We start from the raw sequence: 18,070 nt of genomic DNA on the forward strand, positions 1-18,070 counted from the left end.
AATATAATTAATAGAACGGCCGTCCCCATTCAAGTCAATGATGGCATAATGGGTTCCACGGTTGATGGTCAAGTCAGAGCGTACCCAGGGTAGCTGTCGCTTTAAGCTACCCTGGGTCATTTCACATTCAAGCCAATCACTGCACAGCATTATTTTCAGCGTCAAACCAATCAGAGCACAGAATTTTATGCCGCACTACATGAACATGGAGCCTTCTGCTGGTAAGTAGCTACCTAGCTTATTTCACCTTTGCATACATATCCATTTCCATTTCCTACATTTATTAGCGATTGTAAGTAGACTATTTAATAAATATAAACGTAACAACTTCATTGTAAAAATGAATGATAAGCTAATGAATGGTAAGCTAAGGGTAAAGATGAACTATAACTAGCTACGTTAGATAACGTTAGCTAATTTAGCTGCAAGGTAGTGACTAGCGAATCTAGGATACAGTTTTGTGTTTTGAATTATTTTATTGCTGAACTATACGGTAGCTCTTGCCCATTATTCATTAATATTTTAGCTATCTAGCTAACTAGGACATACAGCTAACTAGCTAGCTAGATATGATATGCCAGGACTGTCACAGAGAGAGAGGTACAGGGGAGCGTTGGAGAGAGAGTTCGTAAGGTTAGTGTGTGTGTGCACTTTAATTCTAGCTAATCACTACCACTAAAACACCAGACAAGCTTAGTATCAACTAAGTATCAAGCCCTTGATTGGCTTATTAGTGTGTTACTGCTGGGTTGGAACAACATGCTCAAACATCTCCGAGACCAGTAATAATAAGAATCCCTGATTTACTGGTGACCAAAGACATGTTTTAATTGCAGAGAACATAAGCCCAGAGGAGCAGGAGATGATTCAGCTGGCAGAGGATGTAGAGAGGAGTGCAGGTATGTAGATGGCTCTACCCAATCAATTATCTAGATAAAAAGGCAGCCTATCTCCTGTTTCTGTAGCGTGAGGCAGCCTGGACAGGACGTTAGTCTGTTGCAGTGCCTTGAATACCTAAAACATATGGTGTGTCGTCTCTACTCTGTTGTCCATTATTTCCAGATAATGTACAGAGAGTCTGTGGTTATTCCTTTAACGAATAGGTTAAAACTGTAGGCTACAGTACATGTCAGAAAAGCAGGACAGTCAATATGGATTTAAACATTTGTACTTCTCTTTTGAAGGCATAGGAGTAAAAAAGAGGACATACAGCATCAGTTTAGAGGAGATTAAGAGGCGTACTAATGGGAGAGAGGGAAGCCATAGTTGGTGAGGCCATTTGTGGCATCCATGAAGACCATGGCCTTACCATAGGCCATGACATTTTTCCTCATTTATTTTGTAATCAGTACAAGGACAAGGTGTTGTTTGTTGTGGATGTATTGTTTATAAAATACTGTTTCCACTGTGCTTCCTTTGGATTTCCGAGACACTAATGGCATAATTTTTGTCCATATGTTTTCTCTGCATCATGAACGGATGTTTTGTATGTCCCCTGATGTCACAAAGTACTCTCGCTTGTTCCCGGCACTTTGCCTTTGTGCCTAGGCCCAATTCTGTGTGGGGGTTTTATAACACCTCACGTCAATCGTAAATTATAATGCAGCAGACCGACTCCTTTCTGGTCTCTAATTTGTGTGATTGGAATGGGGCGGCAGGGTAGCCTAGTGGTTAGAGCGTTCTACCCCTGAACAGGCAGTTAACCCACTGTTCCTAGGCAGTCATTGAAAATAAGAATTTGCTCTTAACTGACTTTATTTCACCTTTATTTAACCAGGTAGGCAAGTTGAGAACAAGTTGTCATTTACAATTGCGACCTGGCCAAGATAAAGCAAAGCAGTTTGACACATACAACAACACAGAGTTACACATGGAGTAAAACAAACATACAGTCAATAATACAGTATAAACAAGTCTATTTACGATGTGAGCAAATGAGGTGAGATAAGGGAGGTAAAGGCAAAAAAAGGCCATGGTGGCAAAGTAAATACAATATAGCAAGGAATGGTAGATTTGCAGTGGAAGAATGTGCAAAGTAGAAATAAAAATAATGGGGTGCAAAGGAGCAAAATAAATAAATAAATAAAATAAATACAGTAGGGAAATAGGTAGTTGTTTGGGCTACATTATAGGTGGGCTATGTACAGGTGCAGTAATCTGTGAGCTGCTCTGACAGTTGGTGCTTAATGCTAGTGAGGGAGATGTGATTCCAGTTTCAGAGATTTTTGTAGTTCGTTCCAGTCATTGGCAGCAGAGAACTGGAAGGAGAGGCGGCCAAATAAATAATTGGTTTTGGGGGTGACTAGAGAGGTGGGAGATGCTATGGTGACCAGCGAGCTGAGATAAGGGAGGACTTTACCTAGCAGGGTCTTGTAGATGACATGGAGCCAGTGGGTTTGGCGACGAGTATGAAGCGAGGGCCAGCAAACGAGAGCGTACAGGTCGCAATGGTGGGTGGTATATGGGGCTTTGGTGACAAAACGGATTGCACTGTGATAGACTGCATCCAATTTGTTGAGTAGGGTATTGGAGGCTATTTTGTAAATGACATCGCCAAAGTCGAGGATTGGTAGGATGGTCAGTTTTACAAGGGTATGTTTGGCAGCATGAGTGAAGGATGCTTTGTTGCGAAATAGGAAGCCAATTCTAGATTTTGATTCTAGACTTTGGATTGGAGATGTTTGATGTGGGTCTGGAAGGAGAGTTTACAATCTAACCAGACACCTAGGTATTTGTAGTTGTCCACGTATTCTAAGTCAGAGCCGTCCAGAGTAGTGATGTTGGACAGGCGGGCAGGTGCAGGCAGCAATCTGTTGAAGAGCATACATTTAGTTTTACTTGTATTTAAGAGCAATTGGAGGCAACGGAAGGAGAGTTGTATGGCATTGAAGCTTGCCTGGAGGGTTGTTAACACAGTGTCCAAAGAAGGGCCAGAAGTATACAGAATGGTGTCGTCTGCGTAGAGGTGGATCAGAGACTCACCAGCAGCAAGAGCGACATCATTGATGTATACAGAGAAGAGAGTCGGTCCCTGTCGGTCCCTGAATTGAACCCTGTGACACCCCCATAGAGACTGCCAGAGGTCCGGACAGCAGACCCTCCGATTTGACACACTGAACTCTTATCAGAGAAGTAGTTGGTGAACCAGGCGAGGCAATCATTTGAGAAACCAAGGCTGTCGAGTCTGCCGATGAGGATGTGGTGATTGACAGAGTCGAAAGCCTTGGCCAGATCAATGAATACGGCTGCACAGTAATGTTTCTTATCGATGGCGGTTAAGATATCTTTTAGGATCTTGAGCGTGGCTGAGGTGCACCCATGACCAGCTCTGAAACCAGATTGCATAGCAGAGAAGGTATGGTGAGATTCGAAATGGTCGGTAATCTGTTTGTTGACTTGGCTTTCGAAGACCTTAGAAAGGCAGGGTAGGATAGATATAGGTCTGTAGCAGTTTGGGTCAAGAGTGTCCCCCCCTGTGAAGAGGGGGGATGACCGCAGCTGCTTTCCAATCTTTGAGAATCTCAGACAGTTTCGTGTCGAAAGAGAGGTTGAACAGGCTAGTAATAGGGGTGGCAACAATTTCGGCAGATAATTTTAGAAAGAAAGGGTCCAGATTGTCTAGCCCGGCTGATTTGTAGGGGTCCAGATTTTGCAGATCTTTCAGACCATCAGCTGACTGGATTTGGGAGAAGGATAAATGGGGAAGGCTTGGTCAATTTGCTGTGGGGGGTGCAGTGCTGTTGACCGGGGTAGGAGTAGCCAGGTGGAAAGCATGTTCAGCCGTAGAAAAATGCTAATTGAAATTCTCAATTATCGTGGATTTATCAGTGGTGACAGTGTTTCCTATCTTCCGTGCAGTGGGCAGCTGGGTGTTCTTATTCTCCATGGACTTTACAGTGTCCCAGAACTTTTTTGAGTTAGTGTTGCAGGAAGCAAAATTCTGCTTGAAAAAGCTAGCCTTGGCTTTTCTAACTGCCTGTGTATAATGGTTTCTAGCTTCCCTAAACAGCTGCATATCACGGGGGCTGTTCGATGCTAATGCAGAACGCCATAGGATGTTATTGTGTTGGTTAAGGGCAGTCAGGTCTGGGGAGAACCAAGGGCTATATCTGTTCCTGGTTCTAAATTTCTTGAATGGGGCATGCTTATTTAAGATGGTGAGGAAGGCATTTAAAAAAAATACCCAGGCATCCTCTACTGACGGGATGAGATCAATATCTTTCCAGGATACCCCGGCCAGGTCGATTAGAAAGGCCTGCACGCTGAAGTGTTTCAGGGAGCGTTTGACAGTGATGAGTGGAGGTCGATTGACCGCTGACCCATTACGGATGCAGGCAATGAGGCAGTGATTGCTGAGATCTTGGTTGATGTTACGGTGCGTGAATGAGGACCCAAAAGCGAATTAACTTAAACAGAGCTTCTTTAATTACCAAACATAGGTAGGCTCAGACGGACCGGCAGATTCCGACAGGACAAGACAAGGTTACAGCAAACATGACGACAGTCTGGTTCAGGCATGAAACACAACAAACAAGAATCCGACAAGGACAGGAGCAGAAACAGAGAGAGATATAGGGGCCTAATCAGAGGGAAAAAGGGAACAGGTGGGAAAAGGGGTGACGAGGTGGTTAGGAGGAGACAAGGCACAGCTGGGGGAAAGAGGGGGAGAAAAGGTAACCTAACAACGACCAGCAGAGGGAGACAGGGTGAAGGGAAAGGACAGAGACAAGACACAACATGACAGTACATGACAGTACCCCCCCACTCACCGAGCGCCTCCTGGCGCACTCGAGGAGGAAACCTGGCGGCAACGGAGGAAATCCTCAATCAGCGCACGGTCCAGCACGTCCCGAGAGGGAACCCAACTCCTCTCCTCAGGACCGTACCCCTCCCAATCTACGAGGTACTGGTGACCACGGCCCCGAGGACGCATGTCCAAAATTCTACGGACCCTGTAGATGGGTGCGCCCTCGACAAGGATGGGGGGGGGGGGGGGAAGACGAGCGGGGGCGCGAAGGACGGGCTTGATGCAGGAGACATGGAAGACCGGGTGGACGCGACGAAGGTATCGCGGAAGAAGAAGTCGAACTGCGACAGGATTAATGACCCGAGAAATACGGAACGGACCAATGAACCGCGGGGTCAACTTGCGAGAAGCCGTCTTAAGGGGAAGGTTCTGAGTGGAGAGCCAAACTCTCTGACCGCGACAATATCTAGGACTCTTAGTTCTACGCTTATTAGCAGCCCTCACAGTCTGCGTCCTATAACGGCAAAGTGCAGACCTGACCCTCTTCCAGGTGCGCTCGCAACGTTGGACAAAAGCCTGAGCGGAGGGGACGCTGGACTCGACGAACTGAGATGAGAACAGCGGAGGCTGGTACCCGAGGCTACTCTGAAAAGGAGATAGCCCGGTCGCAGACGAAGGAAGCGAGTTGTGGGCGTATTCTGCCCAGGGGAGCTGTTCTGACCAAGACGCAGGGTTGCGAAAAGAAAGACTGCGTAAGATGCGACCAATAGTCTGATTGGCCCGTTCTGCTTGACCGTTAGACTGGGGGTGAAAGCCGGAAGAGAGACTGACGGAAGCCCCAATCAAACGGCAAAACTCCCTCCAAAATTGAGACGTGAATTGCGGACCTCTGTCCGAAACGACGTCTGACGGAAGGCCATGAATTCTGAAAACATTCTCGATGATGATTTGTGCCGTCTCTTTAGCAGAAGGAAGCTTAGCAAGGGGAATGAAATGAGCCGCCTTAGAGAACCTATCGACAACCGTAAGAATAACAGTCTTCCCCGCTGACGAAGGCAGTCCGGTGACAAAATCTAAGGCGATGTGAGACCACGGTCGAGAGGGAATAGGAAGCGGCCTGAGACGGCCGGCAGGAGGAGAGTTACCGGACTTAGTCTGCGCGCAGACCGAACAAGCAGCCACGAAACGACGCGTGTCATGCTCCCGGGTGGGCCACCAAAAACGCTGGCGAATGGAAGCAAGCGTACCCCGAACGCCAGGGTGGCCGGCTAACTTGGCAGAGTGAGCCCACTGAAGAACGGCCAGACGAGTAGGAACGGGAACGAAAAGAAGGTTCCTAGGACAAGCGCGCGGCGACGGAGTGTGAGTGAGCGCTTGCTTTACCTGCCTCTCAATTCCCCAGACAGTCAACCCGACAACACGCCCCTCAGGGAGAATCCCCTCGGGGTCAGTGGAGGCTACTGAAGAACTGAAGAGACGAGACAAAGCATCAGGCTTGGTGTTCTTAGAGCCCGGACGATAAGAAATCACGAACTCGAAACGAGCGAAAAACAGCGCCCAACGCGCCTGACGCGCATTAAGTCGTTTGGCAGAACGGATGTACTCAAGGTTCCTATGGTCAGTCCAAACGACAAAAGGAACGGTCGCCCCCTCCAACCACTGTCGCCATTCGCCTAGGGCTAACCGGATGGCGAGCAGTTCGCGGTTACCCACATCATAGTTACGTTCCGACGGCGACAGGCGATGAGAAAAATACGCGCATGGGTGGACCTTGTCGTCAGAGAGGGAGCGCTGAGAAAGAATGGCTCCCACGCCCACCTCTGACGCGTCAACCTCGACAACGAACTGTCTAGAGACGTCAGGTGTAACAAGGATAGGAGCGGATGTAAAACGATTCTTGAGGAGATCAAAAGCTCCCTGGGCGGAAACGGACCACTTAAAGCACGTCTTGACAGAAGTAAGGGAATACCTAGGTATGTAAGGGCTGTGAGAGGAGCTGCCACCTGACCGAAATTACGGATGAAACGACGATAGAAGTTCGCGAAGCCGAGAAAGCGCTGCAGCTCGACGCGTGACTTAGGGACGGGCCAATCAATGACAGCTTGGACCTTAGCGGGATCCATCTTAATGCCTTCAGCGGAAATAACAGAACCGAGAAATGTGACGGAGGAGGCATGAAAAGTGCACTTCTCAGCCTTCACAAAAAGACAATTCTCTAAAAGGCGCTGGAGGACACGTCGAACGTGCTGAACATGAATCTGGAGTGACGGTGAAAAAATCAGGATATCGTCAAGGTAAACGAAAACAAAGATGTTCAGCATGTCTCTCAGGACATCATTGACTAATGCCTGAAAGACAGCTGGAGCGTTAGCGAGGCCAAAAGGAAGAACCCGGTATTCAAAGTGCCCTAACGGAGTGTTAAACGCCGTCTTCCACTCGTCCCCCTCCCTGATGCGCACGAGATGGTAAGCGTTACGAAGGTCCAACTTAGTGAAAAACCTGGCTCCCTGCAGGATCTCGAAGGCTGAAGACATAAGAGGAAGCGGATAACGATTCTTCACTGTTATGTCATTCAGCCCTCGATAATCTATGCAGGGGCGCAGAGACCCGTCCTTCTTCTTGACAAAAAAAAACCCCGCTCCGGCGGGAGAGGAGGAGGGGACTATGGTACCGGCGTCAAGAGCTACAGACAAATAATCTTCGAGAGCCTTACGTTCGGGAGCCGACAGAGAGTATAGTCTACCCCGGGGGGGGGGTGGTTCCCGGAAGGAGATCAATACTACAATCATACGACCGGTGTGGAGGAAGAGAGGTGGCCCTGGACCGACTGAACACCGTGCGCAGATCGTGATATTCCTCCGGCACCCTTGTCAAATCACCAGGCTCCTCCTGTGAAGAAGAGACAGAGGAAACAGGAGGGATAGCAGACATTAAACATTTCACATGACAAGAGACGTTCCAGGAGAGGATAGAATTACTAGACCAATTAATGGAAGGATTATGACAAACTAGCCAGGGATGGCCCAAAACAACAGGTGTAAAAGGTGAACGAAAAATTAAAAAAGAAATGGTTTCACTATGATTACCAGAAACAGTGAGGGTTAAAGGTAGCGTCTCACGCTGAATCCTGGGGAGAGGACTACCATCCAGGGCGAACAAGGCCGTGGGCTCCTTTAACTGTCTGAGAGGAATGTCATGTTCCCGAGCCCAGGTCTCGTCCATAAAACAGCCCTCCGCCCCAGAGTCTATTAAGGCACTGCAGGAAGCTGACAAACCGGTCCAGCGTAGATGGACCGACAAGGTAGTGCAGGATCTTGAAGGAGAGACAGGAGTAGTAGCGCTCACCAGTAGCCCTCCGCTTACTGATGAGCTCTGGCCTTTTACTGGACATGAAGTGACAAAATGACCAGCGGAACCGCAATAGAGACAGAGGCGGTTGGTGATTCTCCGTTCCCTCTCCTTAGTCGAGATGCGGATACCTCCCAGCTGCATGGGCTCAGCACCCGAGCCGGCAGAGGAAGATGGTAGTGATGCGGAGAGGGGGGCAACGGAGAACGCGAGCTCCTTTCCACGAGCTCGGTGACGAAGATCAACCCGTCGCTCAATGCGAATAGCGAGTTCAATCAAGGAATCCACGCTGGAAGGAACCTCCCGGGAGAGAATCTCATCCTTTACCTCTGCGCGGAGACCCTCCAGAAAACGAGCGAGCAAAGCCGGCTCGTTCCAGCCACTGGAGGCAGCAAGAGTGCGAAACTCAATAGAGTAGTCTGTTATGGATCGATTACCTTGACATAGGGAAGACAGGGCCCTGGAAGCCTCCTCCCCAAAAACAGATCGATCAAAAACCCGTATCATCTCCTCCTTAAAGTCCTGATACTGGTTAGTACACTCAGCCCTTGCCTCCCAGATTGCCGTGCCCCACTCACGAGCCCGTCCAATAAGGAGAGATATGACGTAGGCGACACGAGCAGTGCTCCTGGAGAAAGTGTAGGGCTGGAGAGAAAACACAATATCACACTGGGTGAGGAACGAGCGGCATTCAGTGGGCTCCCCAGAGTAACACGGCGGGTTATTGATTCTGGGCTCCGGAGATTCGAAAGCCCTGGAAGTGGCCGGTGGATCGAGGCGGAGATGGTGAACCTGTTCTGTGAGGTTGGAGACTTGGGTGGCCAGGGTCTCAACGGCATGTCGAGCAGCAGACAATTCCTGCTCGTGTCTGCCTAGCATCGCTCCCTGGATCCCGACGGCTGAGTGGAGAGGATCCGAAGTCGCTGGGTCCATTCTTGGTCGGATTCTTCTGTTACGGTGCATGAATGAGGACCCAAAAGCGAATTAACTTAAACAGAGCTTCTTTAATTACCAAACATAGGTAGGCTCAGACGGACCGGCAGATTCCGACAGGACAAGACAAGGTTACAGCAAACATGACGACAGTCTGGTTCAGGCATGAAACACAACAAACAAGAATCCGACAAGGACAGGAGCAGAAACAGAGAGAGATATAGGGGCCTAATCAGAGGGAAAAAGGGAACAGGTGGGAAAAGGGGTGACGAGGTGGTTAGGAGGAGACAAGGCACAGCTGGGGGAAAGAGGGGGAGAAAAGGTAACCTAACAACGACCAGCAGAGGGAGACAGGGTGAAGGGAAAGGACAGAGACAAGACACAACATGACAGTACATGACAGTTGAAGACAGCAGAGGTGTATTTAGAGGGCAAGTTGGTTAGGATGATATCTATGAGGGTGCCCGTGTTTAAGGCTTTGGGGAGGTACCTGGTAGGTTCATTGATAATTTGTGTGAGATTGAGGGCATCAAGCTTAGATTGTAGGATGGCTGGGGTGTTAAGCATGTTCCAGTTTAGGTCGCCTAGCAGCACGAGCTCTGAAGATAGATGGGGGGCAATCAGTTCACATATGGTGTCCAGAGCACAGCTGGGGGCAGAGGGTGGTCTATAGCAGGCGGCAACGGTGAGAGACTTGTTTTTAGAGAGGTGGATTTTTAAAAGTAGAAGTTCACATTGTTTTGGTACAGACCTGGATAGTAGGACAGAACTCTGCAGGCTATCTTTGCAGTAGATTGCAACACCGCCCCCTTTGGCAGTTCTATCTTGTCTGAAAATGTTGTAGTTTGGGATGAAAATGTCTGAATTTTTGGTGGTCTTCCTAAGCCAGGATTCAGACACAGCTAGAACATCCGGGTTGGCAGAGTGTGCTAAAGCAGTGAATAGAACAAACTTAGGGAGGAGGCTTCTAATGTTAACATGCATGAAACCAAGGCTATTGTGGTTACAGAAGTCATCAAAAGGGCCTGGATTCACCTCTAAATCGCCAGAGGAACAGAGGAGGAGTAGGATAAGGGTACGGCTAAAAGCAATAAGAATTGGTTGTGTGGAACAGAGAGTAAAAGGAGGTTTCTGGGGGCGATAAAATAGCTTCAAGGTATGATGTACAGACAAAGGTATGGTAGGATGTGAATACAGTGGAGGTAAACCTAGGTATTGAGTGATGAAGAGAGAGATATTGTCTCTAGAAACATCATTGAAACCAGGAGATGTCATCGCATGTGTGGGTGGTGGAACTAATAGGTTTGATAAGGTATAGTGAGCAGGACTAGAGGCTCTACAGTGAAATAAGCCAATAAACACTAACCAGAACAGCAATGGACAAGGCATATTGACATTAAGGAGAGGCATGCTTAGTCGAGTGATCAAAAAGGTCCAGTGAGTAGAGAGGTTGGTTGGGGTCACGGCGATGTAGCAAGCTAGCATAGGATGGAGGTCTGTTATTAGCCACCTTGTGCGTTTCCGTCGGTAGGATTAGTGGGGTTCCGTGTGTTAGAGGGGATGAATTCAAATCACACAACAACAAAAAAAACTATAGATATAGTTATAGAGGCCCAAGAAAAAAAGAAAAAAAAAAATAATAATATTAAATTGTCCGATAGGTCTATTCAGATAGCAGCAGATAAGACAGCTAACGGTTAGCGGACCGCAGATGGGCATTCAGGTAACATCGTGACGGAGGAGGCAGCCGGATAACTCCTTCGGGTAGATAACGTCGGTAGTCCAGTTGTGAAGGCCCGGTGGGGCTCCGCGTTGGCAGTAAAACGGGTCCGGATAGGTGATTGTAGCCAAGGAGTGATTGATGGAACTCTTCAGCTGGCTAGCTCTGGAATAATTGATGTTTGCTCCAGAATCGACGAAAGCCGATAGTCACACTGATAGCAGCTAGCTAGCTGCGAGATCCAGGTATGAATATCCAGAGTTAGCGGTTGAAATCCATGGACATGGAGAGAAAAATAGGTCCGTTATGTTCCGTTCCGAGCCGCGCCGTACAAAACTGGCGATAGATTTTCGAGCTAAAGGATAGCTGATGACCACAAACCATGGTTAGCTGAATACTAACGATTAGCCAGTAAAGAAGCTAACTAGCTTCTGGATTAGCTTCTGGCTAGCTTCTGGTTAGCTTCTGGTTAGCTTCTATGGAGGATTACAGATTTGAGGTAAATAATACTTTCTTTTTTAAAAAATATAAATTGGTGAGGCGGGTTGCAGTAGAGTGTTTTGAAGATGAGTTTATGGAAAATAAAAAAATATATATAAAAAGGTGTGCGAAAAAAGTTGTAAATATATATATATATATACGGGACACGACAAGACGAGGACAAAAGACGTCTGAACTGCTATGCCATCTTGGAACAGATGAACAGTGTAAATTCAGGAGACGGTAACTCGTTTAACAACTTTTCCCATGGTGCCCCAAATTCCTAATGAGTTAATTGTTTCATGATTTCATTAATTAATGATTTAGTTCATTGTTTCATTAATTTAATCTAATAACAATTAAACATAGGTCATTATTTGAATAACAGTCATCACATTAATGATAGTCACATCACAACATAGGTTTGCTGGTCACTTGAGCAACATGAGATAATAATGGCTCTGTTATTATTATTTTTAACGTTTATTTAACCAGGCAAGTCAGTTAAGAACAGATTCTTATTTACAATGACGGCCTAGGAACAGTGGGTTAACTGCCTTGTTCAGGGGCAGAATGACAGATTCTTACCTTGTCAGCTCAGGGATTTGATCTAGCAACCTTTCGGTTTTAGGCTAACGCTCTAACCACAACGCTACACTATATAATACTTTACAATTTCTTGAATTTGTTATGGATTTAGGGACTATGAAAAGACCCCTGGTGGCATATCTGTCAGAGCTGTGTGTAAGTTGAGTGTGTAAGTGTGTATGTTAAGGCTAGAGATCCTGGTTCGAGTCCAGGCTTTGCCGCTGCCGGCCGCGACCGGGAGGGTTAGGGGAGGGTTTGGCCGGCAGGGATGTTCTTGTCCCATCGCGCACTAGTGACTCCTGTGGCGGGCTGGGCGCAATGCACAATGACACGGTTGCCAGGTGAATAGTGTTTCCCCTGACACATTGGTGCAGCTGGCTTGCGAGTTAAGAGGCATTGTATCAAGAAACAGTGTGGCTTGGGTGGTTTGTGTTTTGGGGATCGCACTGCTTTCGACCTTTGCCTCTCCCAAGTCCGTACGGGAATTGCAGCAATGGGACAAGACTGTAACTACCAGTTGCATATCACGAAATTGGGGAGAAAAAGGGGTAAATAACATTTTGGGACAAAACTAGACCCTGCAGAACTTACTTTTTGGAGTGCCGGGTCAAAAAAGCAGAGCAACTCTTTATTATGGACAGACCCCTCCCCATCTTTACAACCATTGAATCTATATGTTTTGACCATGACAGTTTACAATCTAAGGTAACACCAAGTAGTTGAGTCTCCTCAACTTGTCCAATAGCCACACCATTCGTTACCAGATTCAGCTGAGGTCTGGAACTTAGGGAATGATTTATACCAAATACAATGCTCTTAGTTTTAGAGATGTTCAGGACTGGCCACCCATTCCAAAGCAGACTGCAACTCTTCGTTAAGGGTTTCAGTGACTTCATTAGCTGTGGTTAATGATGCGTATATTGTTGAATCATCAGCATACATGGACACACATGCAATGTTTAATGCCAGTGGCAGGTCATCGGTAAAAATAGAAAAGAGTAGAGGGCGTGGAGAGCTGCCCTGCAGTACACCACACTTACATGTTTGACATTAGAGAAATGTATTTATTTCAATTCACTGATTTCTTTTTATGAACCATAACTCTTTGAAATTGTTGCATGATGGATTTATATTTTTGTTCAGTATAGTTACCAGCCCTGCAAAGAAAGAAATGGCAAACAATATAGCACAATAGTACACTTCACAGAAAACAATACAACAAAACAACAGCCTGCTGTCAGTTATGCCTTTTATATCATAATGAATACATGGGCAGGGAGTCATGATCCTAGATCATCACACCTACTCTGCAATGTTTTATGAATACAGGACCAGATTATCACTTAATTGCATTTACTTTTACATAATTAATACCAACGATTACAAAACCCAAATGTCTTGTCCAATTGTTTCGGATAAACATGAAGTGACTAGGGGGTAAGGGTTGCTTCTGGACTGGAATATGATGTGGACAATTACAGTTTTACGCTATTATTTTGGCATATTGTTAGGAACATGCGTTGGGGTAGATAAACTCAGGTTGCACCCCTGACGTCTCGTGCTATACTCAGTCATGTCTAAGGGTAGCAAACTGAGGGTGTACTGACATCCCCTAAGCTGTAAGATCTGTTCCTTGTCAAAAAGGGTGGCATAATGTATGCTGCAATATCTTATATGTTGTGGGGTCGGGGGCACGGTCAGCTTGTTTTATCTGGTGTACTGTGTGGTCATACTGTAGGTACTAACCCCCTCCTTTCTCTTTCTCTGTGTCTCCTCTGCCAGAGGGCCTGAGGCCTTAGGACCATGGATGAGAGCTGTTACTGCCTCCTTTTGGATCTGCTTTCCTCTTTCCCTGCCAACATCAGGATGCTAAACTACAATACCACCACCACATATGGGCGGCCCTTATTTTGTCAGCAAACCCTATTCTTTCATACTTTGAGTTCCTTACTTGACCATAACTGTTATGGAATATTTGTTAACTGTTTTGAGTGCATAGGATTTCCCACATTTTGCCAAACCAATTGAGACATTTGTAATAAACTTGTATTTCACCACATTCAGGCTCACCTTTTCATTTATTTTGTTTGTGGCATGTTTCAGAAACTACCAGAAATGTTTGTGATGTTGGTTAATGTTGGTTAATCTCAACCTTCGTATCCCCTTTCACTGGGGTTTCGTCCCACACCATCTGCCATTCTGCCATACTGATATTGGCGTCTGCTTGCAAAACAAAAGAACACTACCTGTAGCAACCCCATACTTAAACCAGCTACCTGCATTACCCCCTGGACCGAAACTAACCCTGAAAACCTGCACCTCCCTACTCCCTGTGACGGGAGGCATTCACGAGGAGTGTGCCTTGTCTAAGAGAGCAAATTGAAACAGAAAGGGGTGGAACTGGCACAGAGGGTAAATATGTTTTAAGACATGTAGCTAGCTAGCTAATCAATGGAACATAATCCCAACTCATGATGTTACTACCCTGCATGAATCTGCAGGTAGCTAACCAACCAGGTCATATGGCTATAACTAGTCCAGCAAATGTGTCTGAGATACGAAGAATAAGATCATACACATAACTTTAGCTAGCGACCCAGCCAGCTAACGTTAGCTAGCTAACAGTACACTTGAAATGGAACCACTTTCTGTCAAAATTAGAAATGCGTAATATCTGAAAATCTTACCAGTATACATCGTGGTTGGACATGTCTCTAAACAAAGTGTATTTGTCACTTGGGCCGAATACAGTGAAATGCTTACTTACAAGACCTAACCGACAGTGCAATTATTAAGTAAAAAATAGGTATTAGGTAAACAATAGATAAGTAAAGACATTTTTAAAAGCATTTAAATGAATGTGAAAAATAACAGTAGTGAGGCTATATTCAGGTGGTACTGGTACAAAGTCACCGGTTAGTCGGGCTAATTGAGGTAATATGTACATGTAGGTATAGTTAAAGTGACTATGGATAGATGATAAACAGCGAGTAGCAGACAGCATCTCCTGTCTGATACCATGCATGCCTTAGTTTGATGATGTAATCCAGACTGGTGTTTTCTCCATCTCCTTAGCTATCATACTCAAATTCCACTGATTTCAAAACTCGCTCCTCCAGAAAGTGGAGAGCATACATATAATGTTACCAATCATGGCTAGGGAAGATCTGATGCTATACACATTTCTAGCAAGTGAATTGAACTATCAAATGAATACACAAACACTGACAAACATTTTTCTTGGATTTATTTTATTTAAACAATAGACAAGACAATAATCCGTAGGCTATGGGCTATTCATGTTAAATTGGAAACAGGATGGATCGGAGGCTTGAGTAAAAAGCTGATTATACACAAAACACATTTAGTCTCAGTAGCAAGTTTGCAGAAGTTTTCTAGACGGGTTTGTTTCATGTCACACAGGTAGCTAAATCATCATTTTTTGGGGTTACCTGTCAGTGAACGAGAAGCAAATCTTCCCATTCAAATCAAAAAATGTTGGTCACATACACATATTTAGCAGATGTTATTGCGGGTGTAGCGAAATGCTTGTTGCAAAGTTGCAGAGGAGCTAAAAGCAGAGCTGCCATGTCTGTCGTCACCATCTTTCATCCATTTTGAGTGTATTCATGCCTAGGTTGAAAATTAATGGTTAAGACGATGGGACTCTAATATTCCATAACTCTTTGCAACAATGGGGCTAGTTATACTAGTTAGCAACGGCGCTGGAAGTTAGCAACGGTGCTGGTTCCAGATTTGTGACGATGTTGTCTTAACCTGTATATTTCCGACTTAGGCCCATGCCAGGAAGTAAAAGCAGGAAGAGTCTACCCTTCAATCTGTGTTGGGATTTGTTGAGTCAACTCAACTGACATTACAAAAAGTATATTCCACTGCATGAGCCACATCAGTTACCATAATTTGAATTAACATTCTATGTTACCATGGCAATCCAGCATCAGTTGATAGAACAGCCTAAATTACCATGGAAATTATTGCATCACAATACCATTTGCGGTTGTGACCATGAGTTTACCAGTCAAATCGCCAGGGTTAGAACTTCCAAGCCCGTTCTATTCATTCCATTTCTATGTTTCTACCTGCAGATAACAGGTAAGTAACCAAAGATGTCACACCCTGATCTGTTTCACCTGTCTTTGTACTTCTCTCCTCTCCCCACCAGGTGTCTCCCATCTTCCCCTATTATCCCCTGTGTATTTATACCTTTATTTTCTGTTTGTCTGTTGCCAGTTTGTCTTGTTTCGTCAAGCCTACCAGCGAGTTTTTCCATACTCCTGTTTTCTCTAGTCCTTGTTTTCTAGTCCTCCCGGTTCCGACCTTTTCTGCCTGCCCTGACCCTGACCCCACCTGCCACACCGTTCTGCCTGCCCTGACCCCGAGCCTGCCTGGCGTCCTGTACCTTTCTGACTCTGACCTGGTTACGAACCTCTGCCTGTCCTTGACCTACTGATTGCCTGCAGTCCTGTACCTGCCTGACTGAGATTTGGATTACGACTCTTTGCCTGCCTTGACTTACATTTCGCCTGCCCCCTGTACTTTAATAAACTCTGAGACTCGTATCCACCTCCTGTGTCTGCACCTTGGTCTTAGCCTGAGCCTTGATAGTACAAACTGGCCATGACTGACCCAGCAGACTCAGACCAGCTCCGCAACGCTGTCTCCTCCCAAGGAGTCGCCATAGGCCCCTCATTCCTGGAACAATTCTGCTGATATTCTACTGTGCAGCAAGCGTCTACGGTAACCCCCCAGACTCTCAGTAACCCTGCTACCAGCAACGCTTCTCTTAGCTTCTCCGGAGCCCTACACTGTATGAAATTGCCTTTGATCGCCTGGGCGTCAGCAGTGTTGGAGCAACAATCGAGTTTGTGGCGGAGGTTAAGAAGGTGTTCTATTCTCCGTTGTCTGGGAGAGAGGCTGCTCAGAAGCTACCCCAACTGCGTCAAAACTCCCGTAGTGTGGCAGACTACGCGGTAGATTTTCGCATGTTGGCTGTTGAGAGTGCCTGGAACCCGGAATCTATTTTCAACACGTTCCTTCACACATTATCGGAGGAGGTTAAAGACGAGCTCGCAACACGGGAGCTTCACATGGACCTTGACTCCCTCATCGCATTGACTTTACGGATCAATGGGCGGCTACAGGGAACATAGGAAGGAGAGGAGGTCTGTTCCCAGTCACACTTGCTCGTCCACTACTCCCACCTCGCCTCCGAGGAATCCCGGAAGTTCCCGAAGTCCACCTTACTGAGGGAATCCAATGTTACCCGAGTGCCCCTGGGAATCACTGTGGGTGATCGACTCAACTTCCCCAGAGCCCAAGCTACTGGGTAGGGCTAGATGGTCTCCGGATGAACGTTTACACAGATTGAGCACCAGGAGCTGTATTTATTGCAGGACTACTGGACATTATATTTCCACCTGTCTACTAAAAAGATAAGGCTCATCAGTAGGGATTTTCCAATTTCCCAATCTACCATTACTCATACCCCTCTCCATGCCACCCTGTTGTTGGATGACCAGGCCAAATCTCTCCGGGTGCTCATTGACTAGGGCAGACGAGAGCTTTATCGACGCTAACTTTGTCTCGGAGCTGGGTATCCCCACTCAAACCCTCTCCATTCCCATGGATGTCAGAGTGCTGAATGGCAGAGTCACCCACAATATGGTTCCAATCAACCTATGAGTATCAGGAAATCACAGTGAGTGTATGGAGTTCCTGCTCTCCCCATGTACCTATGGTTTTGGGATATTCATAGCTCCAGAAGCACAATCCTCTTATCAACTGGACTGCTGGTACTATCATGGGATGGAGCCCGTTCTGCCACGCTTATTGCCTGAAGTCGGTGCAGCCTTCCCCAGGACATCTTCCTGTGGGCTCGGAAGAAGCCTCGGACCTCTCCAATGTTCCAGGATCTCCGGGAGGTTTTCAGCAAAGCCCGGGCCACTTCACTTCCTCTGCATCGACCCTATGACTGCAGGATCGACCTTCTCCCGGGTACCACACCACCCTGGGGATGGGGACCAAAGCAATGGAGACGTAGATCGAGAACTGCCTGAATGCAGGGCGTATCCGTCCTTCTGCCTCCCCCACTGGTGTAGGGTTCTTCTTTGTGGTGAAGAAGGACAAAATGCTGTGCCCGTGCATCGACAACCGGGGCCTAGATAACATCATGGTTAAGACCTGCTACTACTCATTGCCTCAGCTTTCGGGCCACTTAAGCTGCATCCCTGTGC

General features: G+C 46.6%; 1 long non-coding RNA gene across 1 annotated transcript; it reads left to right on the top strand.

The window, feature by feature from the left end:
* Window positions 1-795: 795 nt before the first annotated feature.
* Window positions 796-13,875, top strand: LOC118936921 (uncharacterized). Its single transcript, XR_005034351.2, has 2 exons — window positions 796-899; window positions 13,599-13,875. It is a non-coding gene; the product is annotated as an uncharacterized LOC118936921 (long non-coding RNA).
* The last annotated feature ends 4,195 nt before the right edge of the window (window positions 13,876-18,070 follow it).

Source organism: Oncorhynchus mykiss, chromosome 10, assembly GCF_057628025.1.
Source record: "Oncorhynchus mykiss isolate SJ-2025 chromosome 10, ASM5762802v1, whole genome shotgun sequence".
Taxonomy (NCBI): domain Eukaryota; kingdom Metazoa; phylum Chordata; class Actinopteri; order Salmoniformes; family Salmonidae; genus Oncorhynchus; species Oncorhynchus mykiss.